Raw genomic sequence first — 9,760 nt, 5'->3', positions numbered from 1 at the left:
GTCCTGCGTTTGTGTGTTTGTGCACACGTACATGTGCAAGCGCAAACGTGGGCCGTGCATTTCATTTTATTTCGTTTTTGGGCTACTCATCTCCTGGAAGTGAACGTTAATGCTAATTGAGTTAGGAGGGGTGCTGATTCCAATGTGATCTGTTTTACAAACCAAATCCCTCCTAAAGGCTGTTGTCAGTCATACTTAAGCCCTCCGACTGCTGCAATTCATGGATTACTTATAATTGGATTACTTAAGCTTTTTCTTACTTTATTCCGGTTAGAATAAAGAGTGAAATCATCAGTTTATTTGAAATCCTCATTTCTTACCTGAATTTCATTGCTGGTAGTAAAAATTCCATTTTATTACCTGCAAAGTAACAATGCAAATTAATTTTTCTATAGAGTAACTAAATGAAACAGTAGTCAGCTTATCAGTGCCTCTTATCTTGCAGAGTCAGTGTTTAATAATACATTAATATGAAAGTTGAACATTAAATTTTTTTCCCATCAGGTTGATACAAAAGCTGGGCTAATACAACTGATTTAATCAAACCTCGTGTTTTATTTAGTTGTTTAGCATTTTTATAGAGTACTCTGAAGAAGAGCTGTCACATTTTGCAGTTAAGAAAATAGTCACCTTTAAGGGATAATAATAATTTCCTCTTTTCAGCTGAATAATTTAATCATTTTCTACGATGTATGTTTTTGGTAATGCCCATAATGTCATTCTAAAATATGTAAGTTAAAAAATGCAGAGATACAACATTCCAGTCAGTCTGCCGACTTACTTACTGGAGCTGACCCACACTGCCACGGTCTATCTTGATGTTAGTTTGACCTTTGACCCAAGACTATGCTGTAGACATCAGCCTGGTGACCTGTCAAATGGGCCCCTTTATTCCTGTGACCCACAGAGCTTTCCCCTTTAAACTGAAATATGGCCTTCAAGCCTACAGAAGCCAGCCAATTAGGAAGTAGAAAGAAATCAGAGTGGCACAATGAGCCGAGACTAATAGAGTCCTCTTTATCTGCCGCCCGCCCGTCTGCCTGCCTGCTCCCTTAATGCCCTCACTGCTGCCGCTGCCACTCTGCTGCTTGTTTCTGTGTAGCACCACAAAACTGATGATCGTGCCTGTTAACTTGTGATTGATTCTTCCATTTTTACAGTTAGACTATCACTGACAACCTGAATATAGCCTCTAATCAAATAAGAAATATAAAACAACTGCCATTACTGCTACATAAGTAGGTGTTATTGTAATTTTTAACTACTTGACATGATTATTTAATGTACATGAACAAACTGACAGATTACTAAGGACGAATGGTTGGTTTTAAAAGTCAGACAGACAGACAAACCAAACATTACCTTTTATCATTTACATTTACACTGTAAAGTTTACTTTTAATGATGTAACCACTGGTTTCTTGAATATCTCTCGGTAACATGACTGTAAGGTGAAACAAACCTGAAATTAAAAAAAGTTTTTTTTTGCCCTCCAGTGAATGCTTCCACTTTTAAGATGCAAGTTCAGAAACTGTTCCCAGTGAAACATTCAATGACTTCAGCAAGAACACAAAGAAACTGTGAATCAAAGTAACATGATTGTCACGATAGTACAACATTCAACACAGTGACTCAAGAATATTACTTATTACTATATTTAACTTTTTAACTTCATAAACATTTATATATCTGACTTCTTAGCATTTTCTCATGCAGGCAGCTGAAGTACTTGTGATACTTAATGTTTCTTGGCTGATGTGTTGTGACATGTTAGTGTGTGATGTGGCCAACCCCAGTCTCTCATCGGCTTCTCTGGATTTTCTTCTCTTTGCGTGTCACCGGCTCTCCCTGATGTGTGCGGATAAACAAGGTGCACTTATTGCATTTTTTCATTTTCTTTTCCTCCCTCAAGTCGTATTTGTTTTCAAGACCTTGTCTCCTTCTTTTTGCACTTGACTGACTCAAAGCAAATGTTTGCATCCCTAAGCAGTTTAGAGATGCAGCAGCAAACCAGGAAGACCATTGTCTCCGTTTAAACACGAGCAGAGTCCTGGAGGTGTTTCCCTGAACGATTCACCACACATTTGAGTAACTTGTTCAGTGGTGGCGTCCTTTTATCCTGCGTCCCAAAGGAGAGCCGAAGAGTGCCACCGTGGGCCGCTGAGTGTCCCGAGCCTTAGACAAACTGGGGACAAAATCAATAGCTCACTAGAGTGGAACTATTGTAGACTGTGAACTGCAATTTCTCACCTTGTTGTTCTGAAACACAGCTAATGTTCTCCCTTGTCTCCTCTCTGTGCTGGATTGATATCTGTTGCGCTTTAAAGGTTGAGATGGTTGTCATGTATTAACCCTCTCACTTTGTCTGCCAGTTCCGACCCCATTTATTACTGTGACAAAAACAAAAATATATTATTCTTTTTTAGTATTTTCCTTTCCGTCTTAAGATTAAAAGATGCTTTTTGTGTACAGTGCGTAAACTTTAAAACACCACAATCACCTTTTGTTTTTCTACGTTCTATCAGTAAAAAAATTGCAATTTAATTTACAGGAAAGTTTGGTTGATTATAATGTCTCATTCTTGAGAGTATCAAGACAGGTTAAACCACAAAAGGCCTCTGATACTGTTACAGTATAAATTCAGTGGACTTATCTCAGCTCTGGCTCCATATATTATGGACTCGCTCATCCTGCTGAATGTATTTCAAACGACAGATAAGAGCATCACATTGATGAGAAGCAGGCTTGGGTATTTTTACCCAGGATCCACTTCTGTCCATTGACCAAGATAATAAAGATGGACTCACGCAAAGATTACCAGCAATTCCTTCCAGCCCCCCTCATTTTTCACAGCACTCTCACGGTGCAGAAGGCACTTTGTTAAGTACTTGTTAAGTGTGTTATTCTTTATACACACAAACATCACCCTGGTAATAGTGCACCTACACAGCACTTGAAGGTTTGTGTCTGTATAACTGTGAATGTATGTGCACTGAGATGTTTCTGTTTGGACCCTTTTAGTTCTTACATGGTGCTTTATTTTGAGGACACCTGTGCAAGGACGCTTTAGTTTACTAACCCCACTTATGTTTCATGCAGCACAATGATGCCATCCCATATAAATAATCTTTTTTATTTATTTATCTTCATTCTTTTGGTTTAAACTACCATTGAACATGCACTTGGATGTTAATTGAGTATGGATTAACCATGTGATGCAGGTGCAAATGTGAGGAATGATTACAGCAAACCATTTAAGTAATGATGTGAGCATTGCTAAATTAATTATTATTTTATTTCCTGCAGCTAAAATACATGTTAAAAACATGTTTTACATTACAAGTGCAGCAGTGGTGGCCCTGACGTTTGTGTCCGCGTGTGTGTGCAGCACCACACTTCTGCAGCTCCAGCCGTCTGCACGTTCTCACAGTTTTTTTTCTTCTTTGTTTTGTTTTGTTTTTTTTGGTCACATGGCACATGTTTCAGCACCCAAACTCCAGAACGGATCCAACAGCAAGATGGAGGGTCAAGAGGGAAAGTGAGTCTTGAAAGAGTGTGCCGCTTAACCTTGACCTTGGGATTGTATTTTTCTAAATGTGTGTGAGTGCAAATACAGCTGCCCTGCTCACCACTTCAGAGAGTGTTTACATTTTTAAGAGAGGTCTTTATCTCCCCCAGGCTTGCAGTCCCTCTGGGTAAGTTTATACAGTCAGTGCGTACAGACACACACACACACACACACACACACACACACACACTGGCAAAGTGCGAGCCTCCCATAGAGAGAGTAAAGGGAGAGTGCTGTCACACATTCATCCATCTCAGCTACATTCTGGACCATTGCCGGGTGCAGCAGTTTGCTCCATGAGAGCCCAAACATTTCAGAAGTAGGTTACCTTCAGTCTGGATCTTGGAAGGAGAGAAAAAGGGTTGTATAAACTACATCAGCAAGGATACACACAGACCCAGCGGTGGCTGTGATGGGAATTTCTGTAACATCATACCGTTCCCCAGACTTTAATTACAGCAACAGAGTCCATGAATCATCAAATGCTATGTCTGTAGCACATCATTTTTCACATTTCTATTTAAAAGACTGCATTAGTTGCTTCTTCAGTCACTTGCACTGTAAAAAGTAGTAGCTCATGTATCACCAAGACCAGACCAATATAATCTAAGTTAACACTTAGAGATTACAATTATGTTTGTGTGCTGCGTTTAAACACTGTACTTGGCTATCGTGACTGGTGTCTGTCTGTTGTCTTATCAGTAAGTTTAGCCATTTAGTGTCCTTTCAGACCCATCCGTCTTGATAGGGTGCTTTGTTAAGATATGGGACCATGGGGTGTCTTCCATACTGTTACTGTCAGCTGTCAAATGTTAGCCTCACACTGCTAACCACTACCAGTGGTTGCTTTAAATGTACAAATAAATTCTAATGAATCAATAAGGTTTACTGGGTCATTTGCTTAGTTACAAAATTTTATAGCGGCTTCTTCATTTTTTCATTTGATGCTTGCTTGTGTAAAAGTGCTGGGGAAACGGATTTTTCATAGATGGATGTTTTATCTTGCTGCAGAGTCAGTTTGTTGTTTCAAGTGTGAGAAAGAAAAAGACCACCGTGATATCACAGCCTCTCCCGCTTCTCTCTCTCTCTCTCTCTCACACACACACACACACACACACTTTACAAAAGTGAGACTTTTTTTTCTCATGTGTAGATAATAAGTTGTTACAAAAACCAAACAACCTGTCAGGGATAAGATAAAAACAGAACAGCTGATTCATAGACACAAAGAGTTTGGTGATCCTCAGTCCTCAGTTCTGCTGCAATGCACCTCTTGTAACCTCTTCAGAGCACACTGAAGTTATAGCCTTGATGATTTCCTTTTTTATTTCACCTCAGAATGACTCTTCACTGTTTGACTTTTTCTTTCATCCACCCACAGCTCACTTTAAACCTAAACAACCTACCACACCTTTATCCAGTAAATGCTGACTAATCCAGAACCCTGATGACCTAGAGTACAAAGAAGAAAATGCAGTAAAAAAAAAAAACAAAAACATGAATTGGTATGGATCCAGGAAAACCTACTGGTGAGATATTGAGTGTTTTTCTCCTCGAGGGCCTGCATCTATCAAGGTGATTCATCATCGAGGGCCCGACTAACAGTGCAGGGCGTGATGGAAGTCCATCTCAGACGATGGTTTTATTGATGGCATCAAGTCACACGTTGGCCTCTGCGGAGGTGCTACGCTGCTGCTGGGTGGTGAGAGAGAGAGATGGGAAGTAAAAGCAAGGGGCAAAGGGGGTGAAGGTTTGGAGCTATATTGGCACACAGACAAGCCACAGAGTCTCTCCAAGAGCAACGCGCAGACACCTGCATTTAGGGAGATCAATACCTTGCCACAAACAGCTAAGAGTCCCTCTGGAGAATAGCATTTATTGATTTGACTGGTGTTAATAGGAAAAGCCAATATCGCTGATAGCCTCTACTCAAGTCAGCTTTTTGTGTTTCCGAAGCAAAAATGTAGTAATCCCATAAGAGACTTGTCTATTGCTGTCACTTTATAGTGTAATAGTTACGCTCTTAGCAACATTAATGTGTTGTACAGTGGATTATAATCAATTAACCAACAAATAATCAAAGTAGGTAGGTAAATGTCTGTAATTATTATTGATTATTATTATAGTAATTATTGCTTTCTACACATTGGTCAAGCAGAATTATTTGACAGGTTTAACGCAATTAAAAGTTGTCATTGTCCTAGAATTGCCACGCATGATGAGTCAACCTGCTGTCCCAGAATGTGACGGCCCCATACTGCTGCTTCTAGACATATTGACCTGCTGTGTTGCCACACAGTCTCTGAAGGCACTGAGGGGTCAGGCATGGCTATTGCCTCATACCCATGGGTTCGGTTACTCTGTAGGCACAGTATTGATCCCACAGCAGTGACAGAGCTCCCTGTTGAGTATTCCTATAGAGCCATGATGGCGGCCATGGTAGAGGTATCCCATAGCTGGTGAATAACATCCAGTGGGGTTTTTGCCCATGGGCGTGGTGCACTGTTGTCGCTATGCTGCTCAATCGACAGTTTGGTATGACCAGATTATTAACGCTCACTGTGTCCTGCTGGTTTTAGATTAGGTATGATCAGTGTTCATGCGACCTTGTTAGTCAAGCTCTCCAATCAATGTGAACATTTACAATGTGGACATTTTCATCTGTCAAGTCTTAATTAAATCACGAAGTGCCAAAGTAACAGCAGCAACAGCAGCAGCAGTGAATAGGTTTATAGCTCATCTTCAATATGTCTGTTTCTTAATTCCCATTTGCCCATTCCCATAGCTGTAACTTGCATCGTGATCTCTTATCATTCTATTGCTCTTCATATAACTGTTTAACTTGTTGCATTTGTTATGTTTTCTTGTGAGATCTTTCTATCTTGGGATGTGATGATGTTTATATTGAAATGACCCGGCATGTTCAAGAGCTCAAAGGAGTCTAAATGCGTTCCATATGGAGACATTACTAGCCAGGTGGATGAGAGGAAGGATTGTTTTCTACTTACAGTCTGAACCTGTAATTCCCACAGCCTGAGCGAGGAATGGAGTGAGCCTGGCCACAGCGCCTTATCAGCTCTAATGATGAGACAGCTGGAGGACATTTTCCACTTGGGCCCAGGTTTGACATTGAAACACTTACGCTCTACCATACACAGTCTCCCTATGACAAGGATGGATGGGACTTCTGCAATGTTAACGATCTATTCAAATCTAATATGATGGCTTTACTGAGCAAATGCTATAATTTCACTCACTCTTGGTTATCTTCCACAGAGAGCTGAAGTTGAGAACAGCCTTTTGGTTAAAAATGCTCTGCATGGCAGGAAAGTGAATCCTTTTTGTTTGATGAAAGCATAAAGTTAAACTCAAATCCTGATTAATGCAGTCTATGATTAAAAAGAGTCTCTACCCAGATGTCACTGTGTGATGACAAATAGCTGTGTGTTCTTTGCACTAAACCAGATAGCACGGTTGGTACAGCACAATATTTAACTCACTGAACCGACTTTTGGGATAAGAATTGTGCGGCGTCATAATTTACATGTCACGGAAATCTCTCTCATCAGTTACTATAAATTGATTTGGCTCAGAATCACACAGGGTTTCTCAATATACTTTTACTTGATAAAAATATTTTTTCTCACCAGAAACATAATCTGTTACTTGTCAGATGAAAGTGCACAAAGACTCCGGGTCTTTCTTTCCTCTCTGGCTTCACTCTGTTTTTGAATTTGTTGGTTTTAAAACATTAGATTTCTTCTTCTATAACTTTAACTGGATTAGTTTTATGGAAGGGATTTAAGAACATCATTTTGCAGTTCAGTCCTGGTGGAACAAGAACTAACTGGTGTCATAGTCATTCACACTGAACTTCAACTCAACTTCAGTTTACTTATGTAGCCAAATCACAACAAACGTCATAGAAAGATTTTAGACCTCACAGAATGTAATAAAACAAATAAATATAATGCTTTTTCTTATTTGAGCACAGAGGGTGTTGTTGTGGGGAGTTTGAAAAGCCCGCTGAGGTACAGCTTGCAGTTCACCTTTTTTTTTTCACAGTTTTATGCAGGTGTGAAGTGCTTTGAATTTCCATTGTGTACAAAAAGTGCTGTATACATGAACTGACAATGACATTGACACTAACCAAGAACTAAGTGCAAACAGTGGGGAGGAAAAACTTCCTTTAACATAGAAGAACGTCCAGCAGAACCAAGCTCAGGCTGGGCGGTCATCTGCCTTGACTGGTTGGGGTGAGTGGAGAGTGGAGATAGAAAAGAACAGCAAGCAGCGGATAAAACACTGGGAAGGTGCGTTGGAACAGCAACTGCACACAGGTAACGTACAGCTCTGAGGCCGGGGATACCTGCAGAAAGATACAGAGAGAGGGAGACAAAAGCAGTGATGTACTTAGTGTGTTAATAATAAAGCCTGAGTGCTGTGGCTGAAGGACAGTTGGAGGAGGAAGTTGGAAATTGACCAATGATTCCAAGATTTTACATCTTAGATGAACTGTTTTTTTAATATCACAAGCGCATCTATGTGCAAAAATCCAAAGCCGGCAGTGGATGTTGAAAATCACTCTGCTACTGTGTGAACATGGCTTAACGGTTTTTACATCGCTTTCTAGGTTCGAGACACCCTCTGGTTCTCACTCTATCAACACTGAACCATCCCCGTCTGCCTCCCCCCAGAGAACGTTCTCTGCCCTCCCCTTCTCCTCCCACTGTCTCCCTAAGACTCTGGCCAGGAGTGGTGCTGAAAGACTGAATGGTGGGAGATGGAAGGGTCTGTGCTCCCATTTCAGCGCTCCCGTCTGTGGTCGGTTCTGTAGACAAAAAACGGCCGTGCTGCACAGATGCAGATTTCCCATCACTGTGATGCATGTCTCCGTTGAAATGGTGGATGTCTTTACATGAACCAGAAAATGTGCTATCTGATGGAGGGCTTTCCTAATTCCTGGCCGATCTTCACTGCCATCGCACAACAAGCCTCAAGCCAGGTATCAAACATTTGCACTGGGAATGTGCCAAGAACTTAGTGCTAGACTTTATTTTTTCTGCCAGCAAGGGCAATATTAGCATTTGCCTCCTTCTATGGATGGTCCAGATGCTCTGTTGAGTGAGGCCTAGTTTGGTGCCTCTTTATTAGAATTGTACAGAGAGTCGCAGCCGCCTGTATTTAACAGGAGACCTCACGTCTTTGTCCCTTCTTCTACTTGCTTTTTTAAGTTAGACAGAGCCCTGTGACACTGATTTCTTAGCCGGTTGTCTGAACATTTTCAAAAGGAGACTCCCAGTTTCTAATGAAAGCCTAATGTTGCAGCAGTTTGACTTTTCAAAGAAATGTTTGTGACTCCTGCACGAGATGGATTCGATTCTCTGACAATCTCTCTTTGTGCGAGGCGCTCATCCATCTGTGGTAATCTGCGTCTCAGTACATCTTAATAAAGTAATCCTCTCTCTCGTTTTTCTACTCCGAGGAATGCTCTTGTTCTTGCACTCTTCTCCTTTGTCATGCGGGGCACCCAGACTATGATTTGTTTAGGTTTCAGATTTAAGGTTGACCGAGGCCGTGACTCATCATTACTCTGAGATGACTTGTTTTTTCTTTCTCCTGAAGTAACAAAATGATATGATGAAAAAATCTTATTGTAGACACACGGCAGGGACTTGAACTCTGTTTTAATGACAACAGATCTTTTAAGATAAACAATTTTCCTACATTTGATTTAACCAAGTTACTAGAGAATAGCATTGTTCCTTTCTTTCTTTCTGAACCCTATCAGCTCAGGAATGACAAAGATATACACTCATAACCCAAATAAACCATCAATGTACCAGTGTGAAGTTTCATTCATCATCCCGACTTACCATTCATTAGACATTCATTTGTTTTCCTTCTTACATATCACCAGACTTTCAACCACTGACCATGATAACTGAAGCAGTGGCCAAAGGTTCCAGCTTCTCCCTTTGAAAAGCTGACCTGTTCTTTAAATGTTTAAAGAGCCTATTGCATCATCACTCCTCGCCCACACATGCATGTTTGGGTGAATCTGGGGGGAAGCATGGGGGTGGGTGTTGTGATACATCATGTGTTTAAGCAGTGGAAGGGAGGCCTGGGTTGTACGGGGTTAATGACTGGCCCTCTCTGTGGGCTGTGCCGGCTCTGAGAGAGGATAAGACT

Source organism: Anabas testudineus, chromosome 12 (assembly GCF_900324465.2).
Source record: "Anabas testudineus chromosome 12, fAnaTes1.2, whole genome shotgun sequence".
Lineage (NCBI taxonomy): Eukaryota > Metazoa > Chordata > Actinopteri > Anabantiformes > Anabantidae > Anabas > Anabas testudineus.
Note: the sequence above shows the minus strand (reverse complement) of the source record.